The sequence below is a fragment of the Camelus bactrianus genome, chromosome 14 (genome assembly GCF_048773025.1).
Source record: "Camelus bactrianus isolate YW-2024 breed Bactrian camel chromosome 14, ASM4877302v1, whole genome shotgun sequence".
Classification (NCBI taxonomy): Eukaryota; Metazoa; Chordata; class Mammalia; order Artiodactyla; family Camelidae; genus Camelus; species Camelus bactrianus.
In genome coordinates, this window is record NC_133552.1 from 47,983,394 (window position 1) to 48,010,942 (window position 27,549).

Consider the following 27,549-nt stretch of genomic DNA (forward strand, 5'->3'; position numbering starts at 1 on the left):
ATTTTCCCCCTGTGATTCAATTTCATACCCTTGGTCCATGGTTTAAATGGGGTGCTCATCCTTTGTCTGTTTGGGCTCTCATTTTACATTGCAAACATTTCCCGTTTTCCATTTATCTTTCCGACTTCCTTTTGGTCTTATTTTGTTTTTTGTTTTTGCCATTGAAATAATACATTTCAATTTGTATGTGAACTCATACCTATCAATCTTTTTATTTATGATTTCTGTCTGTGTTCAATTGCTTAAAACAACTTTTTGGGATCCAAATTTTAAACTTTGATCCTTGTAGTAAATTCATAATTTAACATGAAGACCAAAATCATTGGGAATAATTTGGTATAAATAGTAAAGCACTATTGCTTGTTGGCATACTCATTAGGCCAAATGTGAAGGATGGATACGTTTGGATGGTGAGAGGTAATAAAGGGAGACGATACTGTATAAAATTTTGACTCAGAGCATGAAAATTCTGGCCCCAAATTAAGCTGGAGCTGCCAGATTTAACAAATAAAAATACAGGACACTCAGTCACATTTGCATTTCAGATAAACGACAAATAGTTTTTTCTATGTCCCACGTTGTGTTTTAGCTGGTGACCCCAAATTAAACAACGAAAGTAAATAACAACACAATAATATTTGAAATAAAAGCTAGATAGTCATTTCAAAATGTGCTGCTGCCTTACTTACTGAGATATTTAGGTTATTCAGAGTATTTTTTTAGAAAAAACTCTTATCACCTCCAAAAGATGATTCTCCACGTTCTCAGTGTGTCTCCAGCACATTTGATGTGCACTTACACACCGTCAAGTAGAAGTGTGAATTGAGCTTTATCGAAGACCTAACATATGGATAGCCACATTGGAAAGTTATATATTTTTTCCAAATAGCAAGCATTCTTGTTTTATTTTCTAGATAAGTGGTTCTTAACCCTGGCCACACATTAGCATTACTTGGGAGATTTAAAAAAAATCAGATGGCAAGATCCTTCACACAGAGTCAGCTTCAGGCTGATCTAAGAAGGGGCTTTACGCAATTCCTCAGTCTCCCACGGGGTTAGTTTCCTCACCCATAAAAGGATGATGAAAGTGTTTCCTGTGCCCGAGCATCACCGTGAGGGTTAAGTGAGTGCTACATGTGGAGTATTAGAAGTCTGATTTGTAATAACTCTTCAATAAATGGAAGTCATTATGCTATTATAGCGAAACCAAAATAGAGACTCATAGCTCACGGAGAGCAAGAATAGAAAACGGAGTAGACACCAAACAAAGCATGAACAGATGAAAATGCTAGAACAGGCCCGCACTTGCGGACAAGAGCTAATCATTTGGGATATCTCTTCTCATCTCCGCATTCAGTGGCATTAGGTTTGAAAATCAGCCATGGTGAGTTTATCTACAGCACAGAAATCACCATATGCTGAAATCAAGGTTTTATTTGTTTTGTTTTTTGCATCCTAGAGATCCAGTTATTCATAAAATCACCACCTGAGAGGATCGAAGAATCTGACAGGAAGGGCTGGGGTGAAAAACATGGTGCACTTGCTGCATGGTTTGGCCTGGGCTTGGACCTGGCCAGGACTCCGACCTGTCATTCATGGACCCGGGGCCTGGGCTTCGAGTCCCACGAGGTGGTGGGTGGAGAAGCAAGGAGGAGCACCTGGTTTTAAATCTAGAGTCACCAGAGTGTGATTGAACTCTCAATCAATTATTAGTTCTTGGGGCCAATTATTTAATCCTGCTCTCAAAACCGTAAGGATTTGAACTCATAGAGACAGAGAGCAGAATGGTGATTGCTAGAGGCTGGGGAAGGGGAGATGGGGAGATGGGGAGAGGTTGGTCAAAGGTACAAACTTTCAGTGATACAGTGCGTAAGGATTCTGAGGCTTTAATGTACAGCATGATGGCTATAGTTAGTAACACTGTATTGTGTACTCGAAATTTGCTGAGAGTAGATCTGAAGCATTCTCACCAAAAAAAAAAAAAAAGAAGAAAAAGGTGATATAGGAGGTGATAGATGTGTTAACTAACTTGATTGTGGGAATCATGTCATGATACATATGTGTATCAAATTATTACGTTGTAGGCTTGAAATATATTACAATTTTATTTTGCCAACTTGTAGGCTTATAGCAGGGGGCATAGGAATCCATAAAATAAACATGGTTACCTAACCTTATTTAAATTCATGTACATTCTTAAAACACAAGCCCAAGACAATGATGCTGATGATGAAATCCCCCCAGGTCTACTTTCGGTTAGTTTTGGAATGCTCCGGGAGTGTGTTCTCATCTTTTGCCTTTGTTAGGGACTCAGGTGGAAACAGATGAAAAGTCTTCCTGGAGTGTCTCCAGCTTCCACACTGGTCAGAACAGTATGGTTGTCAGAATGAAATGAGATCACGGATTTCAACTGCATAGTGATTGTAGTCAGTGTCTCAGTTTTCAAGAATGTTTGTTGGGTCAGTTTATGACTTAGGAACTTAGAGCTAAGTAAGCATCCTGCCCAGAGTCTGAACTTTGACCTTGTACCTCAGTAGCCATAAGTGCTCCCTAAGACCACTAGTCCTAACAGACTCACTGGAGACAGCGCTAGAGTTCTACTGCCAGGCAACTTATTGTTGTTGATTGCTACATAAATCAGCATTTGTCATTGTTCTCTTTAACCTTTATTTGACTTGCTTTAACAAAAAAGACATGAGAAACATTTTCTAATAATGATTGAAACATTAGTCACTTATATTACATTGGTTTTGAAAAAAGCAGCTGGCATCATTCTGCTAATTTGCCTTAGATTAAAAATGTGCAACATTGTTATTTTGGATTATTTTCTGTGAATCTATGTATAAAATTGTGCATTAAAAATTCAACATCATACTTTAAATTTCTTAATCACAAAAAAAGCCAAACCACAATTGTAATATTTTAGCAAGAAAAAGAAAAACTCATAGTATTTAGCTATACAGTTATATTAAACCAGGAATTGACATTTGTACAATTTCTCCTCCTTGGAAGCAGCAGGTATATAAAATTATTGTATATTGTGTTTATGCTTCATGCCCTTAAAAATTGACCAGAGACCCACAAAGTAAGTAAGCTCTTTGGAACCCAGACTGCATTGCCAAACTGAGCACCCCTGCAAAACAAACTCTCTTTGTTTGAACGTATGAAAGGTACCAAAAGAGAGTGAAAACCAGTTTTACTTTTTTTTTTTTTTTAACTTTTTTTTTTTGTTTTGGTAGGAGAACCAGCAGTGGAAGAAAAGATCACTTCCTCTGCAGACACTTTATGGGTTTCGGATTCTGTAAACTCTGCCATTGTAACCTGACCCCAAAGCTAATGAAATCCTATTAGACTTTCCCTGCCCTCCTTCCTGCTTCCATCTTTTTGATTGTCTCACCTTGGAAAACCTTGATTTGTATTTGTATACGTGTGTGACCCTCCTGCCATTGTTTGCCTTTTTACCCAGGCACTTTTCACCTACACCCTCTCCTTGCCTCATTTGGCAGTCGGTTTGGCTTCTTCCTGCCTTGAATACCACATTCCCGAGTTATTCAAGCTCAGTCATTAGCACCCTGTCCCCCGACTAAAATTATGAATGAAAAGCCTTGTTGTTCTTTACAAATAACGCAGGCTCCCTCAGTCAGTCAAATTCGAATGGAAGTGACTGCTGGACAAAGGGGTTGGGATGATGGACAGTCCTCACAGCGAGTCATCAATGCCCACAGGAAGTTTTCTGAGCCACAATATAGGTAGAGAGTGTTGGGCGTTCGGGGAGGACAAGCCTAGGGGAGGGGGGCTGCGGGGGGTGCTCTTTGTGTCCTTTTGGATCTTAGGGGAAAACAGCCGCGAAGACCAGAGATAACAATGTACAGAGTCAGTTTTGCCCTCGCGAGATCTTTAAAAATCCTTCCATGGAGACATCTACCTTGCAGTCATTCTGGTTGGAAATGACACACGCAGACAAAAGTGAAGGCACCGGACCATTTACTGGGCTGTGAATGCGGAACGGTGCAAGAGTGGGTTACAGACTGGGAGCTGCACGACTCCCTGCTGAGAAGTGGCATTGTCCTGGGCCCCTTTTTCACAACAGGGGAAAAGGTAATTGACAGCCCGATTGTTTGGCTGGGACCCCTGCTGTTTTAAAATCCTGGAAGGCCCCAGTCACACGTTGTCAATAATAGCCGTCGGAGGTGCGGAGTGAAGGACTGTTCAGGAAACAGTTTGAGCCCTTCAAGTGGACAGGCCTCAGTGACTTTTCTTGCACTCTGGCTGCCACAAGCAGCTCATTCAAAAATAACCTTCAAGTAATAAATCAAACTTGTTTCCTGAACTATACAAGGAACAGCTGGTTATTTTTCCTCACTTTTTTTTTCCAAAGACGAAAAGAAAAAAAAAAAAGAGGAGATTTTTTACTACAGGAAATCAAGCATGTCAAAATTTGGCAAAGCAATTTGGATGATTTAACAGCTGAACACTTCTCTTTTTAATGTTACGCTTTCATCGGTCTTTTTTATTTCGCCTTTTCATTTTTGCATTCAGTTTGCTGCAGTGAGTGTCCCTTATCTGTGCTCTCCTCACTTTTGAAAGCAAAATGAGTTCAGTGTCTTGTCCTTAGAATATTGTTGGTGTCATTTCTAACGTATTGGTCAAGACACTCAACTTCTTCTATGGCTAAAATTTGTTTTCTTCCACAGAGAAAGTTTGGATTTAGACCTATAGCCCATGTATCTGTGTCTCCTGAGATCTGTATATTTTGGACTTCTGATGACAAGGCAGTTTTTCTTCAGTCTGCTGGTTTAGGAACCCCAAGCTAGTGCATATGTCACAACTGAAGTAGTCTGGTATTTTAAGAAAGTACATTTTGGGCTTTTTTCGGTCTTTTTGTGTCTCTCTTTGTGCCTGACTTTGTGTTTTCTTTGTGTGTCTTTCCGTCCTTGAATATATTTGCCCTTCAGATTTTGGAAAAATCTGCCAATCTCTGATTGACCTTACCAATAATTAGAAATATAACCGTAAATAAGGAACATAAAACAATTCCCTTCTGTGATGATTACTGTGTATCTTTGTTTTATAGATGCCTGCTACTGCAAACAGAAATCCATTCTAAATGAAAAACTTTTAAGATCCATCCGAGTTTGTATCTTAGAGATTAGCTTTTCACAACTTGTGGACATTTAGAATTTAAAAAAAATATATTTGAAGATCTGTCAGATTTTAATGCACTAGGTCTATTTCAATCAATTTCAATGTAATTAAACAGCCAGTGTTAAGTAGATATTAACATTATGCAAAACACTTATTTTACAGGATATTTTGACCACTGCATTTAATAAATGAAAAACAAAAGACATTGATTATAATTTAGTATTCTATGAGAAATTATAAATTACACTTTGGGGTTTTGTCCTATATGTGTAATACATTTATTTTTCTCCTTTATTTGGTTGAAGGGATTATTCATTTGTAATAAAACATTTGTAATGAAAGGTATGTTTACAGGAAGATAATAATGAAATTCAATTATAGTAGAACTAGGTCACTATAGGCTTCTTTTCTATTTCTCTCCTTTTCTTTTTCTATTTCTTTTTCTTTGTATTTGTAGTGAGTGACAATGCCATCATAGCACAAATAACCCATCTTTGTGCTACACGATTACACTTACACCCTTTGTATATATACAAATGTCTTGGCTGATATAAGCGTGCATTCAGCAGTGGGAGTGGTTTCCATATAAATGTTTCTTCCATATATGGCTGATGTTCATACTGAACCTGTTTTGATGCAACATTTCTTTACTTTCAGCCTTTAAGCTTCAAGAACCTGTGATACGTGACTGGATGGAATTCCTGGAGAACTGTATTAACATGTTTCGCAGAGTTGAATTCTGAGGTTAGTACCCTGTCAGGAAACAGTGTTCCTTGAGAATTTGCACAGTAATTATATGTATGGTTCATAAATGATTGCATAATATCATTCATAAGTGAATTATAACATAAATCTTATATTTAAAATAAGGTAAAGTACCCAGTTCTGCCGACGACTCGTTCCTTATTCAGTCTCAGCCTTTTGTTTTGCTCAGAGTCGCTCAGGAATTGATGAGTTAAGTGGACTTGGAACCTTCTGGTGTCCTCCTGCAGCCTTGAAACCCCTCCCCTTGGACCTGTGGACTCTGGCCACGGTAGGGGCGAGGTAGCGAGTGTAGACTGCGAGTGCTCTGTGTGGACTTGCTTTCTGGCCTCCTGCTCGGCTGCCAGTCTCACAGCTTGCCCCGAGAATGGACTTCCTGTCCTGTCATTTACACTCAGTATCACACTAAGCACTCTTTGTCACTCAGGCTTTGAGACAGAAGGGGGCGAGATAACAAATCTAGACTGCTTGTGTTGACTTTGTGGATAAAGTAAAGGGCTGGAGTCAAGAACCCTGGGTCTTATCCTCACTTTGCAACTGCCTTTCCTGTGACATTGAGCCAGGCTTTTGACCTCTCCCTTCCTCAGTTTTCCTCATCTATCAAATGAGGATCAGTATGTGGTGTTCTCTTATTTTTATCAGGAGGGTGTGGTTATTGAAAGATTTGCTGAATGCTTAAAGCCCTTAGCAAAAGGAAAAAAGGAATCAGATAAAATGACTTTTTCCTGCTTTTTTAGGGGGAGATAGAAAAGAAACCACAGCTGGTTAATTACTCCCTACTCCCAGAAATAATTCATCCTATTATCCTGCAGGGAATTTTCCCTCCTACCCTGGTCAGTTTTTTCCTCAACCTTTTCTTTTGCTCTTTTCCTCTCTCTCTCTCTTTTCTGTCTGTCTCCTTCTCCCTTTCTCTCTAAGCCTGCAATGTTTCTTTTGTAGCAACGAGCTGTGACATCAGGGTGGGTGAAATTAGCAAAGAGGGGCACCTCTAAAAGGCTTTGTCCAGAGTGGGTAAGCAGAGGCACTGAGGAAACAGGAAGGGCATTCTGAGTGACTGGATAGGGAGTGACAGTAAGGCTATGAGAACTTCTGCAAATTTATTGGGCTCAGAAAGGCAAACCTTCAGAGACAGCTACCAGCTGTCAAGATGGGTCTCTTGGGCCCTGCAACCATTTATTTAGAGGCTCTCTTTGTGAAGTGATGGGGTTGGCAAAGAGTTGGAACCTATAGTGAAATTCAGGGGTTCTCTCACTGGGGTAGGATGGAGGACTTCTGGCCACAGCTATGGCTATATCCTTTTCCCTTTTCTCTTAAATTATGCAACTGAATAGTGTGTAGCTTTGAGTGGAAAGGGACTTCACCCCCTAGTTCAATTAGAATATGTGAAATATCAGGAATTTAAAAGAGTGCACTTTTATACATTTCATTTTTAAAAAGCCTTTAGTGGTGGAGTATTATTGCCATTGTTTTCATTTTGTCTTGTGAAGAAATTGGTATTATGTAGTACAAACCAGGTCTTAATTCATCTAGTATTCCTCATGGCACTTTAAGAAGGGCGTTGTATGTTCCAGCTTGCTTATTTTATTTTCCAGATTTATACACTCATTCATAGGTGTTTAGATTCTTTCATCCAAAAGGCAGCAATATCATTTGGTGTTGTATGCTTTTTTTCCCTTTAATTTTAAAAATTTTTTATTGAAGTATAGTCTGTTTACAATGTTGTGTCAATTTCTGGTGGACAGCACAATACTTCAGTCATATAGGAACATGCATATATTCATTTTCATATTCTTTGTCACCATAAGTTACTATAGGATATTGAATATAGTTCCCAGGGCTATAGAGTATAAACTTATTGTTTCGTGCTGTATGCTTTTGATCTTCTGTACATACATGGTTTTAATATGGTCCAACATTGTGTCTATTTGATTTTTCTTATTGAATCCACTGTACATTTATGGCTGTTTCATGCTATTTTGCTACCTTAGATAGGCTTTTTTAGTATGACTCCATAAAAAAAGCAAGTAAAAAGCTATTACATGGGGGAATATATATATTATACATATGATATATATAAATATATAATATGCTAAAAATGGAATACATAAATGTATACATTTTACTTGTTTTAATAAGGAGGATATAAAAAGATACATACACGTCTGTTTATAATACACAGGATCTGAAGGAGAGGCGGGAGATTACTAACTTTTTAAACTTTCTTTCTGATTTGTTTCACTTTGTACAACAAATATGTATTATTTTATTAATTAAAATACTAATAAAGAAAAAGTTTCAATACTGATTTAAACACTTAAAGAGAAAACTTAGCAGTCATCAATAATATTTGTATTTTACAATTTTTTTTAATTAAGTTATAGTCAGCTTACAATGTTGAGTCAATTTCTGGTGTACAGCACAATTCTTCAGTCATACATAAATATACACATATTCATTTTCATATTCTTTTTCACTGTGAGCGACTATAAGATATTGAATGTATTTCCCTGTGCTATACAGTATAAACTTGTTTATCTGTTTTATATATACCTGTCAGTATCTGCAAATCTCGAACTCCCAGTTTATCCCTTCCCACCCTCCTGTATTTTACAAGGTTTTTGCCAATCTTGATAAAATGTCTAAAGATCCGTAAACACTGTCCCTTTTGTTTTTAGAGCACGCATACTAAAAAGCAATGGTTGGTGCTCCCTCTGCTGGGCTCCCTGCAAGAGTTAGCTGGCCAGTTTGGGAGGATGAAAAAGACAGCCAGGAAAATTACAAAAGATCCTTTGATCTTTAAACACCTTTTTCACGTACAGGTTTTATCCTCGATTGGCAGCAATTGTCAGTGCAGTTCGTGAAAATGTGTTATTTTTTAACATTTAGTAGTGATACTAAAATTGGGCTAGATAATTATAATCTTTTTTAAAAATGAATTTCTCCTTTTTCATATCATAAAGTAGGATATAAAACACAACTACTCTTAATTTATTGGGAATTTTTGAGTGAGGATTAATCTTACAAAACTCACTCTCAGTAATGGGATCTTGTAGTCAGTTGGCTATTTGAGTATCTTCACACTAGTCAGCAAACCTGATGGAGGAGTGACTGTCACTGGACAATTACATTTTCAAAATTAAATGTCTTGTTATTATTACTGAAATCTATACATACCTATATAAAAGATATTTGAGAATTTCTTAGTTTTGTTAATATTGATACGCAAACTACAGGTAAAGATTCTTAGAATTCATTGAATTCATCAGCTTTTTTTTTTCCCCCTGGGAATCCTGACTTTCTTGGATCAGAGTATGTTGAGCCATATATACTATTCCTTTATCAAATACTTGTATTAATTCATTCCTAAATCTTTATCATACTCTGTATTATATGTAATACGGTATTCTGTGTCTGTGTCTTAATGGTGTTTAATGTGATGATTCTGCTTGTACATATTCAATTCCTTCTACTAGTTTTTGCCTTTAGGTAAAAGTCAGTTATAGTATTATCTGACAGAATATATGGCACTATTTTTCTTAGGGATATATATATATATATGCATTTAATAGGAAGCTCTAGAGAATCAATAAGCTTTCAGAGAAAGCATTTTCAATGGTAGGTTTCAGGGAGAGGGCTTTTGGAGTAAGATGAAGTAAGACCTGGAGAAGGGTCACCTCTGGAAAATGGACAGGCCCATGGGAATGGAGTGGAGAATGAAGAGGGCTGCAGGCAACAGGCGGGAAAGAACAGGGGAGGTGCTGTTCAGCACGGGAGAACCAGAGCTGTATCTCCTGGGTAAAGAACTACTCTCCTCTCAAAAAGTCATCTTTGTGAGGGGTGCTCAGGGAAGCCAGACCTCATAAATCAACCTTAATCATCATTGATGAGCCAGATACCATAGTTAGACCCTCCTAACACTCTGGAAAACACCAGGTAGGCACTGAGGCAAGTGACAACATTAGGGACAGGCAGTTTCAAGTAGCAGAGATCCAGCCACAGCTCCTGGAGTTTGGGCATGGGATTTCTCGGCTCTGGAAAGACTGGGGAGAGTGATGAGTGTTGGGCATATGGGTATATTGAAGGTGTGCACATTCTAGGATTCCAGTGCTGGAGAACCTGTGTACCAGGCAATGCATCAGAGCAAAGACAAGATTCAGTTGCTGCAGCTGGGATCTGAGGACAGGAGGATTTCTGCCAGGATCCCTGTCCTGGATCGTGAAATCCGAGAAGTTAGGGTCAAGGCTGATTTGATACTGAACCCAATGTGCTAACAATTTCCTTCATCCTGAATCTGTAGAAGGTTTGCCCACAAGTGCATGTTCACTTAAAACCTACAAGCCACACAGATAACAGCCCAGAGTGGGAATTTTAGGAGATGTTATTGGATGGGAGGTCATGCCCCTTGCATCTCAAATCATGATATATGGGCTAATGCCCACTTAGCCGACTTATAAAGTCACTCTGCATTAGATGTTAGGGATTAAAAAGACCAGAACACCCCTTCTTTAAACAACTTGAATATTCACCATCAGTCCCACATAATTGTTCTCTAATTTTTTATGTATTTGTTTTTAGTTCTGTCCCTTTAGATGACATATTTTAAGTTTCTTAAGTGCAGGATTGTTTTTTCAGATCTTTTGCATTTTCCTAAAAGTTTAACTTAATTTTCTACCCAGATTATTCTAAGTGACAGAGATGTTAGGGTTTTATTTGTTTTTTCCCAATGATGCTCCAAAGAGCTGTAGCAAATCCACTGAGTTTCTACATGAGGGTGGGAGAGGGAAAGGAGCTTTGATTCTACATATTTGGCTTTCGCATAGTATTTCCCTTGAAGAAAAAATTGCCCTAAAAACGTTCAGAAAACTGAGTGTGCTTTGCTAATGATAATCAAATTGATACCTGTGGGAGCAGCCGAATGTAGGGAACTTTTCGTTGAGGATCTACATTTCTAAAATGGGTTCTTTATGAATTGATTTCTTTATGAATAAATTCTTTATGCGTTTTTAGTCCTATACACATCAACTTAAAAATTAAATGTGTTTCTTTTTCTTGTTTTGTTCACAGAAGCTACTCTAAAAGCCATGCTTCTTATTGTTAAAATAACTTAGTCAAAGAGTGCTCATGTGCCCATAAGCTTCATAGTCCAGGAGAAGCAGTTTGGAAAGAGAAAACTCCCTCTGTATTCCCCAGGAGTTCCCCATGGACTAGATCATGTATTTAGGTGGATGCATATTTTCCCCATCCTTGGACCACATCACATCTGACACTATGCAAGGCATTGAACTAAGTCAGGCTAGGAAGCAAGCATATGAGGGCTGGTGGATTTATTTCAAGCTCTTTTAACCAAAGCTATCTTTTTACTTTACTTATATTATCTGAGAAAAAAAGTGTGAATTAGGTATCTTCCTCCTTGCCTTCCATTCTCTTCTAGCTAGAGAGATGGAATCCTTTAGACCTACCTTCCCTGTTAACAGCAGCCATTAGTCACAAGGAGCTGTTGAGCACTTGAAATGTGTAATATACACTAGATTTTAAAGACTTAGTAGAAGAAAAAAGAAGACCGTGAACTTGCTCATTTGTATATTTTCATATTGATTATATATTGAAATGACAATAGTTGGGTTAAATAAAATATTATTCAAATTAATTTACTTTAATTAATTTCTGTTTCTTTTTATTTTTTCACCACCTAAAAACGTTAACTTTACATACGTGACTCATTTCTATTGGGCAAAACTCTCATAGACCAATAGTCTAAACTTTTTTGAATAATAATGCATTCCTTTGGAAATCTAATAGAAGCTCAATAAATCATAGACAGATGCTGTCAGTTTTGCTAGACCCAACACTTGTCTTCCTAAGACTCACCATGCTGTGCAAAATCATGCAATAGAAACTACAGGGCTGGGTTTGGAGTAAACACTCAAAAATGTCATCAGTGAGATGTAAAAAAGATAAGAACGTAATAAAAACGGTAGCACAGTTTTATCCATGGTGAAAGGTAAAGAAATATATCAGTATTATGATAAATATGGTACTTGACCCTGAACACATCTCATCCGTCTGTGGGAGTGGGTGTTCCTGCAATTGCTCTTCTCCCATGCCTGCCCTGGCCCCAGGGCCACTGCCCTGTGTGCCAGAGGAAGAGAATGTTAGGGAGGTAGGAAGAGTGAGGGAAAGAGAAATAAAGAGAGAAAAAGTGCAGAGAGGAGAAAACACAAAATAGGCTGAGAGGACAGAGGGCAAAACAATGAAAGAGCAGAGAGAGTGCATGGGGCGAGCAGCCAGTCAGCAGGGTTGCGGTTGGCTTCTGAGCTGTTGGAAGGAGGTTACCTGAAATCGGACGGGAAGTTGGAACAGCGCATGTAGAAGTTGCAATAGTAAATGGAACAGCAAATAGAGAGCTCGTCGTCCTGGAGAGGTGTGTGCATGCACGCATCTTGTTGATTTGTGTGAAGCTCAGTGCAGTTGGGTGCGGTTTTCTGAGTTGGCCTGGTGATGAAATTGGCACAAGCAGATCCAAAATTAGTGTTGTGCTAAAATTGTCCCTAATTTATCAGTCACGTTGGAACAAATTCGCCTTTTCAAAACAAGCGTGCTAGCAGAACGGACTGTAGAAACATGCGCCGCAATAGATTGTCGTGCACTGCCCACGTTAGCAACCTCCAGACTGGGGGAGTGTCAGAGCACGCCAGGCATTAGGCATCCAAGCTGAAATGCCAGCCTTAGGTTTTTTTCAAGGTATTACAGTCAAAAGGGATTATGAGAAAGGGAGCGAGCAATTCGTGGGTCATGAGTGGAGTGGAGGGGGTGAATGCATTATTGGGGGAATCCATGGGGCTGGAGGACATGTTGAATTTGAGGGGCAGATTGAATTTGAGAAGGTAGATTCCTTTACGATACCAACTGAGAATGATCTATTTGCACAAACCTTTTCTAATCTATGCCAAAATTGTCCAGGAAAATCCACTTGCAAACAAAACTATCCCGGGGACCCTAAACGAATGCTTGATGAGTAGGGAAATTCTAGCAGGTTGCAGAGAAAAAGAGCACAGATTGTCTTAATTTCCTGCCCCTACGTGTTCTGGGCTTTAGTTACAATTGACAGAATTTGGTTCCTGGAAATTCACAGCAATAGGCCTGAGTGTCTGTCAGGAGGAAGTGAATTGGGAAGACCTTCAAGCCACTAAGAGTAGTGAAGTAGCTCTGAAAATTAGATCAAGCCATTGAAGGTAGTTGCCCATTAAACGTAATGATTCTAATGATGATGGTGGTGATGATGCTGCTGCTGATAAGCTAATGTTTATTGGGCTCTTAGGATAGCTGGGAGCTGTACTCTGTGTTCTATGTGGATGATTTTATTCAATATTCACCACATTTTGAGGAGGAGCTTATTTCTGTCTCTTTTCATGGAGACAAATAACTCTGCCAGCATTGCGCTGGTAGCAAGTATCTGAGTTGGGACTTGAATGTAGGCAGTCTAAAGCCGGTGTCGGTGTGGAAACCACCGGGCTCTGGTTTTATTAGTGATCTTGCTGGGGACTTTCCTTGTCCACCATTGCATATTCTGGAACTGTTTAAATGTGTGTCATGAAATGCTATTACTTACGTTATTTTTAAAACAGAAAAATGCACACACAAAAAGGGCTTAAAAGAGGAAGCCTGGAAAAAAGAAATAAAATAAAAACAACTTTAAAAAGTGAAAATCAACTTTTAAATTCAGCATCTGACATTTTATAGTACGTGTATTTGGGTGCCATTACTTGAAAATGTTTTTACTCGGTGCACATGTGGAAGGGACTGTCCATGTGTAAGTTCCTCAGGGAGTGCCTGTTGCCATCACGTATATACGGGATTGCCAACCGTAAATTATAGTAACAGTGGGCAATATAATCAACTTTAAATTGCTGTTCAATTTTATAGAAGAAAAATTTACTATTTGGCTATCAAAATGTTAACGAATGCCATTCATTATTTTTCAGAAGTGGGTAGAATCAATCATTTTTTCACATGTCCAGTTAATTTCCTTGTGTGTCTGATAAAAGGATGTTAATGCTGTTCTGAAGGTAACATATTACTGTAAAACCCTACGTTGCCTGTTTGTTAAAATTATTTTCCATTTGCTTTTCTTTGCTCTAGATTCTAATTTATGAGAAGTATATAGTAAGATATTTCAGATTTAAGCTAAGTCTATTTTTTAATGAGATTTTTTTTTCCTGCAAGTAACAATGAGTAGTACCAGATTTTATTGCCTATTGTTTTTCTAGTTTCTTGGTTCTTGTGTGTGGATTAGAAATAGGAGTTTTTAGGAATGAAAGTAGACCATCTCTCCTCTCCGTCTCTTTTAATCCCAGTCTCAGAGGTTCCAAGACTTGGGAGATGTTATTTCACAATCTTTTTTTTTTCTGTTCCCTTTTGTGTGAGAGGAAAAAAGAGTACACATTTGTAAATGAGACTTTTCTAAGAAACTCTGACTTTTTAAGAATTGCAGTAGGAGCACCTTTTCTCCTATTATAGGATAAATACCCAGCGAGCTGCTCTCCATCCCTTCCTTGGCTTCCTCTCCAGACTTCCCTAGAGAACTGTGTAGCTACTTTGCTTTCCGCATCACCTTACCTGGCTCCACAAACGTTCTTGGCCGCACTTCCCAGGGGGAGGGAGTGTCTGGGGCTGCTGGGGGGCTGGAGCTGTCAGGGGCAGCTGCTTGGCCCTCCGGCACTGGCCATGCTCAGTACCCCTGAAACGGGTATCTGTACACGGCTTCTTGGCTTCTCGGGTGGTATAACTGTGGAGTTCCTGCCAGCAGCCTTGGCCAGGGACCAAAGGAGAGAAAGGAGGGTGGGGACTGTCTCCTTTGCCAGAATAGAGATACCTTCCTGCCCTGAGGGCCTAAAGAGAACTTAGTTCACTCCTTAACATTAAGGAGGAAGAATAAGAATGGCAGGTGGGAACTGATTTTTAGTAAAGGAACATGCTTTTCTAAAAACTATGACACTGATCATTTGGAATAAAAGTTTGAGTTCAAGTGCAGTAAAGTTGATGCCCAAGTATTAGTGATATCAGGCAAGTGGACATTAGTCTGGCAGTTTCCCTTTGAATCTGGGAAAAGGCATTTCTCTCAGAGGCTGAGTCATCTTTCCCGTCTTGATCATGAATGGAAGCATTTCTTGGCTGCCCTGGCATTTCCATTTAGCTTGTCCAGGGCACCAAGAAAATGGTGCATGACCAGACTCTTCCCTTGGCAAGAGACAGCAAGCTGATGATTGCACTGAGGGCTGACTTTCCCCTCTGATCTCTCTCCTCATCTCCTTTCTGCCCTCTGTGCCTCTCCCACAGGGCCCAGGACATGCTCTTCACTTAGGGTGACTGCCCGGGGCCAGGGGCAGACTGTGGGCAACACACTGGTGCTTGGCAGGGTGACGCCCTATGAATCCCAGCACGAGTCCTTGCAAGTCAACTCTCGACCCCGCCCCTGTAACAACCAGATGGGGAGGGGACTGGGGTTTACACTTTCTTCAATATCTGAACAAATGAACTTATTTACAAAACGAAAACAGACTCACAGACCTAGAAAACAAACTTACAGTTACGGGGAGGAAAGGGGGTGGGAAGGGATAAATACAGAGTTCAAGATTTGCAGATACTAACTACTGTATATAAAATAGATAACAGGTTTCTCCTGTATAGCACAGGGAACTAAAATCGGTATCTCGTATTAACCAATAATAAAAATGAATATGAAATGGAATATATGTAGATACAATAATCTGTATACCAGAAATTGATACAACATTGTAAACTGACTATACTTCAATTAAATTAAAAAAGAAAGAAAAATAATGATTTGCCCTACCCTACCTTTTGGAAACAAATTTTAAAAATCCAGTAATAACTCTAGCACCACCACATCCTCCCACCACACCAGAGGGTTGGATCAGATGGATGAGGAAATGGTTTACCAGATCAACTTCTGTGTGCACTCGAGAAAACAAAAAGCCAACGTGCTAATGTAAGATCACCAGGCATATCAAGATGGGTAACGTAGAAGAAGGCGATGGGTCTCAGGTACTTATTCAACATTTCATCCTGCATCCTAACTATTAAACAAAGCACGCAGATGAAGGAGAAGAATGTGAGCCTCTGAGACTCAACACTGTGGCAACTGCAGTGTGTAGCAGGACCCCTGGCACTTTCTCCTGCCCCTGGACAGACCTTTCTCTTCAAGAGAATGAGTGTATCCTGGAAGAATGCCGGGGGACCTTACCCAGCTGTAGGTCATTCTCTTTGCAGAGGGCAGTGGGAGATCAGTGAGGTTCTGAGACCAACTCAAAGTCTTGGGGTTTTTGGGGGGGTCATGGAAAAGAAAAGTTAATTTTTCTCCCCTGCTCTTAATACTTCTGACACTAGAGGTGTGGATTTTTCTCACAATAAGTAATTCTCCAGTTCTCAGTGGACACTATGTCCTATAAATTTAGCTTAATTCCAACACTATCTACCTGGAGATAATGTTAAATCCCCCAAGCCAAGAGCTCATTCTCACAAGACTGTCCGCACCTCAGATGCCAATCACCAAGTCCAGATTTTCACCTGTACTTCTGACCAACCGGGCTTCTCATGACCCACTCCTTTAGGTCTGATAATTTGCTAGAATGCTCAAAGAACCCAGAGAAGTGTTCACTTACATTTGCTGATTTATTACAAAAGGATACAACTCAGGAACAACTAGATGGAAGAGATGCTTAGGGCCAGGTGTGGGACAAGGTGTGTGGAGCTTCCATGCCCTCTTGGGTGGTGCACCTTCCCAGCAACTTCACATGGTCGTCAAACTAGGAGCTTATCAAATCTCGTTGTTCATGAGTTTTTATAGAGCTTAACCTCCAGCCTACCACACCTTCACCTTTCGGGTGGGAAACTGAGTTGTCCCACAGCCTGGGAGGGTGCCAATCATATCAGGTATGTTGCACATGTCTCGGTCATGTTCACTTTATATCTTTAGCTCCAATCCCATACGTTGATGTGGTTTCCTGTGCCTAAAGAAAATACTTGAAGACCTAATAGAAGTTAGACTGATGTGTTTCCAACAGAAAGCACTAGAGGAATCAGACCTCAACCCTAGAAAAAAATGAATTGAGGCCCTCAACAAGGGCCTCAAGATAACTCATCCCACATGACTGGGTAGGAGATCCAGCCCTACTTGCCATGGGAATTGGTTTGCTAATTCTGCTGCAGCCAAATACCGCAGACTAGGCAGCTTGTACAACAGAAAGTCCTCTCTCACATTTCTGGAGGCTGGAAGTTCAAGATCAAGGTGTTGACAAGGTTGATTTCCTCCAAGGCCTCTCTCCTTGGATTGAAGACAGCTACCTTCTTGCAGTGGTTCCCCATGATCTTTCTTCCTGTGTCTCTCTGTGTGTCCTAATCTCTTTTTGTGAGGACTCCAGTCACCTTGCATCAGAACCCATCCTAATGTGGGCTCATTTCAATTTAATTACCTCTTTAAAGGCCCTCTCTCCACATACAGTCCCATTCTGAGGTATTGGGTTTAGGACTTCAACATGTGGCTTTGGGGGAACACAGTTCAGCCCATAAAACAGGCGTAATTTCTCTTTGTCCTCACTCAGAACACCCAAGCAGTGGTTGATTTAGACCTGGCCTTCTCTTTTGAAAGGCAGGAGGGTATTCTGGGAAGGAGGGTGGACTATGAAATTAGATTGTTAACAGTGTGAATCCTGATTTGATCACTTACTCTTTTTACACTTTGGGCCTCAATTTCCCCATTTGTAAGATCTATGTAAAGTCTACTTGGGGATTAGATGAGATCACCTGTGTGAAGTGCTCGGGGCAACAGTGTAGGCAGTAAGCTTAGTTCTACTTCTCTCCCTTCAAAAATAAGTAAAGGTTTCTGTTACCATCAAGGGAAGACTTTCTTTCCTGGCTCCTCCAGTAGGATTCAGTACATTTCTCAGGCGGAAAGAAAATGGCAAAAGGGGTTGCTGGAAGTAGTTCAATACTACTTTTAGGTGTGCCATGGATTACTTAGGCTTTTGTGGGTTGGACCGGGGATTAATAAACATTTAGAGCCCCCCTTTAAAGAAATGGTGTTCAGTTTGGGAATAGGAAATAAGGTAATGCTTGCTCTGAGCAGATGTGAGAGTCTGGTAGGGAATTAAGGACTCAACTAAATGATTACTGAATAAACAGCAAAGCCAGTCCCTAGGATGAAGCAAGTAAGTTGGGTTCGAAGAACAGCTACAGCTCAGTGGACTTCAAAGAAAACCACGTTTGGAGCCATAAGACAACTCTCAACTTGAACCTAGTGGTGGATCTAAGGCTTAGGATTATATTGCTAAGCAGAACTGCTGGGTGTTCACTTATAATTGTAAGCCTTAGAATTTGTTATCAGAGTAAGACTGGGAGAGGTCTGAGTGGATTGCAGTCTTCCACTTGAGGGCAGCTGATAAGCATTTTCTGAGCATAATTATTGCTCACACTTTGCCCATTTATTTCATCATAGAAATAACAGACTGGGCAACATGTAATTTATAGTATATCACCATGTTTCTTTGACTCTCAGATCACTTCTAGAAAACATTTTTGATACCTCTTTTTTTTTTTTTTTTGCTATCATAATGATTTACAGTGACACTGCATGAAGAAAGAATAAAGAAATAAAGTTAAGTAGAGAACTCAAACACACTGTCTACTGGTAATTTTCCACTACTTAAGAGAAAATGTAACTTTTCTCCCAAATAACCCAATCCTTACTCTTATCACTAGTGTACATAACATGATTGATATAGCATATCTGCTATGTAAACATTGCTTTAATATTTTTCATTACTTTTGTCCAAATGACCCCGAGTAAATGTAGTATCTGGCACAAGGTGCTAGAGTTGTGGCACTGATTCAAAGCCAGTGGCTTTGTTGCTCAACATGGAATTCTCAGAACTTTGGCATAGCTGGAGTTTTTTCTTTCCCCCCTTAAAAAAATTCGTTGGAGATTTCATCTTTATTATCCATGAAGCTCTATTGCCTAGTATCAGATGCTAAATGCTAAAGGGAACCAAACAAGTGAGGTACTCTTAACTCCCTAATAAGATAATGATAAAACAAAAAATTGTATATGACTAGTATCTAGTAGTTGGCAAAATATTTAAAATATTTCCATACACACATACACACACACCATTCTGGGGAGAAATAAGAATTCATTTTGGCAGGAATAAAGCTTACCTTTCTAACAAAAGAGGAGACTGTTATCCCCTCATTATCTTTCTGAAATGTCCTCATATTCAATGATAATAATCTTTGGGGAGAATTTTTTAAACCCTCTGAGTCATAGTTGTATTTTCATTCAATGAAGGCAAGCTATCTGCCCTCTTCCTACTAAATCAAGCAAATTTCAGAGATGTTTAGATTTCCACGTGATACCACGTGGAGCTGAAGTACACACTGTTTTTGTTACAGTAGAAAATTAAATGGAGGAAACTGTTTGGACCCATCTTTACATCATTTTACAATAACTGTGATATCACCTTCTCCATGTCAAAAAGAGATGAGTGTATATATTGAATGATCCGAGCTCATCTAAACCAGTCGACACAGTTTTCCTATGTCTACAAAGTATTTTATGACAATTTTTTCAAAGAATTAATTTTTAAAATAAAAGTTTAGTGAGTTATTTAAAGACATCTTCTCTAATGTTAATCTGTAATGCTCACAATGCAATAATCAACTCTGTGGGAGAAAAAAAAAACAAACCCCCAAAACCCTAACTAAAGCAAAACCAAAAAAACCTCACACTTAACTGTATTTTAAACAGGTTGGGCGTAAATTTCCATGATTGGAAAGCTAAACAGAATTACACAAAGACATTGGAAATAGTTGACAGTTATTTTTACTCTTTCATCATCATCATCATTCATCATTTTAGGTCCTATTGAGCAGAACTCTTCAAAAGAAGTTTTCTCCCTGTGAAAATATCCCCAAATCCCCATAAAATCCAAAATAGTCCAGTTTTCTTCATGCACAGAGGCAAAACTGTTTATCACAAATATAATTAGATAAACTGAGATGTTTGACTAAGAGGCAGTGCACACTCTGATACAGCGGACGGGAATATGATGAGAGAGGAGTCTCAATGCCTGGCGTCTAGCTCTGAGTTTGCCAATTGAAAGGTGTTTATTCTTAGATAAATCATTTTACCCCTCACCCCGACCCTCCTTGGTTTTTACATCTACAAAATGGAGAACCATTACTTTGTTCTGCCTACATCATAGCAGACATCTAGGATCAGATGAGATCATGCATGCGAACTTCTTTAAATATTTCCAAGTGTTATGAAAATCTAAGTGGTTCTTCTTATTTTCTGAGTAGAGGTGAAAAGCTTGGTAGACTTGCTCAGAAAACCTGAGTCCAAGTTTTCCTTCTTTTTCCTTACCTTTAAAAAAGGGGTAGAAATATCTACTTCACATATAGAATATATAAATATACAATATACAAAATCTCTGTAAAAGCTGAAGTAGTCATTTATCTTCATGTATGGGAGATTGTTATAGATATTGTCATGAATGCAATTAGGTAAAGCAAGGTAGAATTTATGTAGGAGGTAACGTACAAATTGTTATAGTGTTTTTCAAGCTGTAAAAACATGCAAAAAGCTTTTTTTTTTTTTTATTGTAAATCTCCTTGAAAATGTTAAATCCACTTGCTGACAGTGGCTGAATTTTTCTATAAGATGAACCAGCAGGGAGATCAGGCTTGAAACGTCATCAGCATAGGACTTTGCCTGACAGTGAGCAAATGCCCCTGCCCCGTAGTTCTTATGGAGGGACAGGCGGGAGAGACGTGCTAACTGGGAGGTCGCCACCTCCCTCTGCTGCTGCTACTGGGACCCACTGTTGAAAGCCAGGCAGAAGTATCTAGGATTCCTTTGTATGAAAGGGTCAAATCTAGCTCATCAAGGGGGTGATTTAGAAAACAGTGAACATATAAAGGAAAATCTTTAACCTTTTCTTTTTGAAAACTAAGACAGCCTTTAGGAACTTGAATGAAAGTGACTGATAGGAAGTAGACTATGCAGTTGATGATAAAAATCAACACAGCAGTTTCTAAGTCTGATTATTAGTACATTAGTGCTCCTGTGTCACGTTGATTTTTGATGTTGGTAACCCATTGCTGATACTGCTTTTAATATGGTAATGTTCAAAGGTAAGTGTGACAGGTGTATTAGCACAGCTCCCTCCCTAGGTTTGCGCTGATTTCCGGCAGAGTAGCAGGGTTTCAAAGGCTTCAGGCTCCAGTGCTTTCCTGGCTGTTTGGTTTTCCTCAGAAAGTGGTTCTCATGGCTCTCCAGTTCTGTACTCTTCCTGCTTCAGCTCCTTAAATTAACTTTGTGGCCAGCAACCAGCCTATTTGGCTTTTGGCATATTTTAATAAATGTTGTGCTGTTTGGCAATAGAAAGCAAGCAAAGAGTCAGAAGATCTTCAACCAGATAGCCTTTTATGGTTGTGAAAAAACCACTGCTATTGCCTTTTTTCCATTTTCTCTCTGTGCTGTTTCTGATAAAAATGACTAAAGGGAGAATAGAATTACCAAGAACCCAAAAGATTCAGGATCCTGTAGAGAACACACTGGTGGTTACCTGTGGGGAGACGGAAGAGGGGAGGGGCAACATAGGGGTAGGGGATTGAGAGGCACAAACTACTATGTATAAAATAAATAAGCTGTAAGGATATGCTATACTGCACAGGGACTGTAGCCAACATTTTATAATAATATAATAACTATAAATAAAGCATAATCTTCAAACATTGTGAATCACTGTGTTGTACACCTGAAACTTATATAATATTGTACATCAACTATACCTTGATAAAAATTAAAAAAAAAAATTCAAAGCTCAGTGCAGAAGCTCAGTGCAGAAGAGGACATGAGGTGTCTGGGTAGGCAGGCATAGCAATTTTCTTGCCATATTTCAGCCAATGCAGTGTGTTTGGCATACCATGAGGGTTTCCCATCTGAGGTCCTGGGTTACCTCTTCTGCAAAATTAACATGATGACAGATCAGCAGATATAATAGCTGGAGAAGAACAAACAGATCATTTTCTGGTGTTTTGAACTCCCCCAGGAAGAGTGACATAAGTGAATGAATGAATAAATAAATGAATAAACAACAATCAATGGCAGACAGCATTGATACTTCTGACTGAGAAGGATGCTTTCAAATCAGTTACTTAGCTAAGGACACTTATCTTTAAGATTCCTCAACAGCCATTCCCCTGTCTTTTGGTAAATCACTTTATCTTTTATAATTTTATAATTTAGGTATAGGATCCACTTTGAGTAAATTTTTGTGTAAAGTATGACATTTAGGTCAAATTTGACTTTTTAACCTATTAACATCCAGTGTCATTTGTTGAAAAGTCTGTATACGCTTCACTGAATTTCTTCATGAGTGGAAGTGAATTCATAGTGTTCCATTTTAATAAGCATATTTTCTTTTTCCTTCAATGCAGGTAATTTTTTTCCTATCATGTTTATATATTTTTCTTATTCTATTTGTAGATTTTAAGGAGAAACACATATTACCAATTTCTGATATATCCTTCAATGTAGAGGTAACTCGTAGTGTAATTAAGTCCTTTACTTAATCTGTCCTAGAGAGCAATCACTAATGCATCTGAGTGCTACAGTTTGGATGAATAAATTAAACCTGCTTGGCTTGGTTTCCACTCTTTTTCTTGTGGGGAATAAAAGCCTGAGGGAAGCAAGAACCAGGAAGCAGGATAACTTCTGCTTTCCATGCAGAATTCCATTAATTAATTCCATTAATTCTTCCTGGATCAGACCACCCACCTCCCATCATGAAGAGCAGAGTTTTCACCAGTACTGCCTATGTCTGAATAATAAGTCTGCCTAATTCTAGGACTCAGTTAGGCACATTAGGCTGTCACAGTAAACTGTGTCCTCTAGCTTTGCCTCTATCAACCATAAAGGTGATATTTTGGTTGCATAAGTGCTGGTATGTCTTCCTTTTAGATTTATTCTATTAGGTTTGGATAGCCTCAGCAGGAGAGAGGGATGGTATTTATTAAGGCCTTTTGAAGTTCCCAGCATTTGGTGTATAGGTCAGAAATATTGTTAGACGTAGCAGAGAATAGAACTTGCTGATAAAAATTACACCCAAAGAAGCTTTTGGTATAGCTTTGGACATTTGATTTTAATGTGCATGTAGATTGTTTTGACCTTAGTACTCTGTAGACGTTTATACTGTACTAGCTTTCTACTGCTGCTGTTTTTAGGCACATGGTATTTGACTTTGGTCTGTGTATTAGTCAGCTCATCGTGCTGTAACAAAATACCATAGACTGGGAGACTTAAACAGCAGACATTTATTTCTCATAGTTCTGGAGGATGGGAAGTCCAAGATCAAGGTGTCAGCAGATTCAATTTGTGGTGAAGACCCTATTCCTGACTTGTAGATGGCTGCCTTCTTGCTGTATCCTCACATGCAGAGAGAAGAAGCTCTGGTGTCTCTTACTTTTCTTATAAGGGCACTAATCCCGTCATGAGGACTCCACCTTCATGACCACATCTAAACCTAATTACCTCCCAAAAGCCCCTCCTCCTAATATCATCACATCAACAAATGAATTTTGGGGGGACACAAACATTCAGTCTATGACCTTCTGTAACTGTAGCTTATGGGGGCTTGGGAAAGGTAAGTGATAGTTTTCTACAGATTCAAGGAAAATATTTCAGAATTAAAACAACAACAACAACAACAACAAATCTGCCCATGGGCTATTTTGCTGCCTTATCAAGAGTATAGAGAGACATCTTAGGTGTGGGGTATGTGCAGGGCTCTGGCTTATGGCTTATGGGAGCCAGGGTTTCTTGGCAAGAGCACACAGAGGCAAAGTGGGCCTGGACAAAGGTGCATAGATCCTAGTAAGTGGGCTGTGAATTGTTGTCATCAAATGTCAACCACTTAGGGGGCCAGAACCACATTTGTGAGCAGGTTTCAGGAATGGCCTTAGAGTGCAGACTGATATAGATATTTATGCAGACTTAGCTTTTCCTAAGCACATCAGCTGAGGTGTGATATATTAATGGCACCAATGGTCCCTATTTGTCATGCAATCTCTATGCCCTCTGGTAGTGCTCTCCCACGCTGATTCCATACTTGCTCACGTGACTTTCTTCAACCAATGGGACAGTAGCAGACATAATATAAGCAGAGTTTTGGAAATGTTTTTGAGTGATTCTACTTCCTCTCTTGAGGAAAGTCATGAAAACAAGCCTGTGTAGTTTGCTAAAGGATAAGAGACCACATGAAGCAGAAATGAGTCATCCCACTGATGCTAGCATAGACTACCTGGCCCTGCCCTGCTCTTTCAGGTGAGCACCAACATATGGAGGAATCCAAATGAGAACAGCTAAACTCAGGTCGACAAACAGTTCAACTGATTTATAGATTCATAATAAATAATAAATAATATTACCGTAAGTGTCTACATTTTAGAATGATTTGTTACACAGCAATAACTAACTGATACAAGAAGCAATGTTTCAAAGAGAGAGAAAACAGTTTCTTTAGAAGCCTTTTAAGTATTTTTTGGCCATACCTCTACCCTTCTAATTGCTTCTCTTGAACTACAAGGCAGCTGAGATTTTGGCTTTATATTCTTAGTCTCAGGCCTGAGTAGTCACTGCTGGCTAGACTGCCAAAAATTCAGCTGGATCTTCCTGAGAGGAGTAGAAGGGAGAAAACATACTTGAGAAAAAGACACTGGAGAAAGAACCACTTTCTTGAGGCCTGAAACATTGCATAGTACTGTTCTTTATTAGAACCCTGAGGGCTCATTCTTAAGAATTATAATTAGTTGCTTCAGATTAGGAATCTGGTAAGGATGACTTTTTCCAGTTAAATGTGGAGACAAGATGAAAACTTAATTAGGAGACTTAAAAAAAAATGCCTAAGCCATTTCATAACACAAAACAGTACCCACTGAGGAGGTATAAGGCTGAAAATGCCTGGTCACAAGAATCTGTGGATACTTTCTCACCAGATAGAATCCATACTAAGTTCAACACTGGAGTGAGCAAAAATCAAGAGGTTTTTAGTGTACTTGAAAGGAAAAAAAGGCACCCTGAATCAGACCAGGTGACTGGGGCTGCCTCCACTGCAAATTCCTAATCTTTGCAGGAAAGTAGCACACACATCAGAACGCGCTAGATCGTGCTGCAGTTAACAGACAACTCCCAGATCTCAGTGGCTTTTAACACAGCACAATGCAGTTTTACAGTATATCTTTCACTGACTATGTGTTCTCCCTGGGTTAGAGGGGCTCTGCTTCCTGAAGTCTTTCAGGGACATAGGCTGTTAGAGACTCCATCTCAACACATCCATAATCACCCAGGCAAAAACATAAAAGGGGAATGTGGTAAATGACATACTGGCCTTAAGAGCTACCACAAGGAAGGAACACATGGCACTTCTGCTCAGATTTTACTGGTGTAAGCAAGTCATGTTGGAGAAAGAAATTCAATCATCTGCTTTGCCTGGAAGGAGAGAGGGAGTGGAACATATCTTACTATCTCCCACAGTCTTTCCACTCAACATAATATTCAACTCGGTCTCCTTTGTGTGTGTGGTGTGTGTGCGTGTGTGTGCCTAGTACATTTATTCTCATCTCAAGGAAAACAACCAAAAAGCCCCACAAAGCGAGGACACCAAATGCCAAGTCTAGAGCATTTAGTGATGTGCTGCATTCTCTACACCAGGTCTAGAAATGATGCTTTTGGTTCAGAGACTCTAAGACTAACGTGGTGAGTTCTCTCGGCTTTACACATCCAGTACACAATGATGGTTTTCGGAATAGGGTGACTGCTGTAAACTTTCCCACTCGGAAGGGGGACGGTTGGGAGACATTCAACAGAGGAATTCTAAAAATTTCACCAGTTAGACATTCGGAGAGCCCTTTTACTGAGTGAGCACTGGCCCTCTTATAAAGTGTGCTCAATTAGTATAACTCATAGCCTTTGTCCACCTCTTTACTCACTCTGTCCTGAGGCGTTAGAGTGACAGGTCATTGATCATTTTGGAAAAGCAGGTTGGGGATGATTAAGTCAACACTATCCCTCTGTCTCATGGGAATGAGCCAACATTCACCTCCGCTCCATCGTGCTGCACCTGATCAGGCCCCCATCCGTCCACCCCTCAGGTGGGGTGGTCTGCCCTGACAGCACTGCCTGGTGGATCAGTCAGTGTGCCAACGACTGCGATTCAGACAGCAAGTCTGTGTAGCTGCCCAGATAAGTGACGTACTTAGCCTTTATCAAAATAATGGTGATTTTTTTTTAAATTTTTTTGGATTCTTTATCACTGACCTACTTCTATTTCTCAGTGTTTTCAGATGGGAATGAGTAAACAGGCTTCTCTCAGAGAAAGGCAACTGCTAGATTTTCTATTTCAGAAAGTCCTGTTGGCCTTGTGTTGGGATGTCTTTATTGTCAATATTTATGTTCTTTTCCTTAATCGCTTTGATCTGTTTATTTTATTGTCTTCATGAACGATCTTTTTTTTTTTTTTCAGGACTTTCCTTCATGTTGGAAATTATATTTTAGCGTGCATATTCTATTTCTATTTCTCATTTTTCAGTTTTATAATAGTATAATTTTAGTACTAAATTGATTTTTCCACAGACTTCTCTTTTATGTTATTTTGCTGATATTTGAATATAGTCCAGACAGAGAAGAGAAGTTAGTTCACTTCTGCAGATCTTAACCAACTGACTAAGGGAGAGGAGAGAGGTGTAAGAGTGAAGATAACTCCTAAAAGTCTGGCTTGAATGACTGAGTGGTACGAATCATTGATATGGAGATTTCAGCAGGCGGAAAATATTTTGATTCCTGAAATAAACTGCTTGTGCACATAATATCTGATTGCTTTCCCAGTAACACCCCAGATCTAAAGAATTAGGGTTTTTCACAGGGCAGTCCTGAGTGAGTTGCTTTAGTGGGTGGGAGGGGAATTTAAGAGACATGTAAACACTGAGTTTCAAAAAAGAGGGTTTCTAGAATGTTAGGAAGCAGCGCTAAGAAATGATTGGAAGAGTGGCAAAGACTCACTTAGTAAGTTCCATACTTGCCTTTTACATTGGCTTTTAAGTATTCTTTTGAGGGGATATATGGTTGGACACTATGTGTTTTTTTTTTTTTTTAATATTTTGCCATTTTAAATAATACTGCCATTTTAAATTTAAAAATTTATAAGTATATAAATATAGGTGAGTCTTTTTTTTTCTCTTGGATTTTTACATAAAATAAAATTCCCACAAGGAAGATTTATTTGGTAGAATAATGAATATAATTCCTTTTACTGTGCAGTGGCAAATTGCTTTCCTAAAGATCGCATAATTTATGTTGCCACCAACACTGTGTGGGTATATTTTGTGAACCTTGCATTGTCTGATTTTAAAGGCAATAATTAACAATTATTATTATTACATAAAATTAGTAGATAATTTTAAAGGCAATAGTTATTTTTAGGCATAAAGTGATATCTAATTATTATAAAATATTGCATTTTTTGTTCCTGGTGAGACCTTTAATATTTTATTTATTTACTGATTGTA

The 27,549-nt window shown here is 39.1% G+C and overlaps 1 long non-coding RNA gene across 1 annotated transcript in view; it reads left to right on the forward strand.

The window, feature by feature from the left end:
- Positions 1–27,549, forward strand: part of LOC123611690 (uncharacterized) — a 120,369-nt gene that overhangs the window by 6,691 nt on the left and 86,129 nt on the right. Inside the window, exon 3 of the long non-coding RNA XR_012511742.1 lies at positions 5,803–5,889. This is a non-coding gene — a long non-coding RNA (uncharacterized LOC123611690). The remainder of the gene's footprint in view (positions 1–5,802; positions 5,890–27,549) is intronic.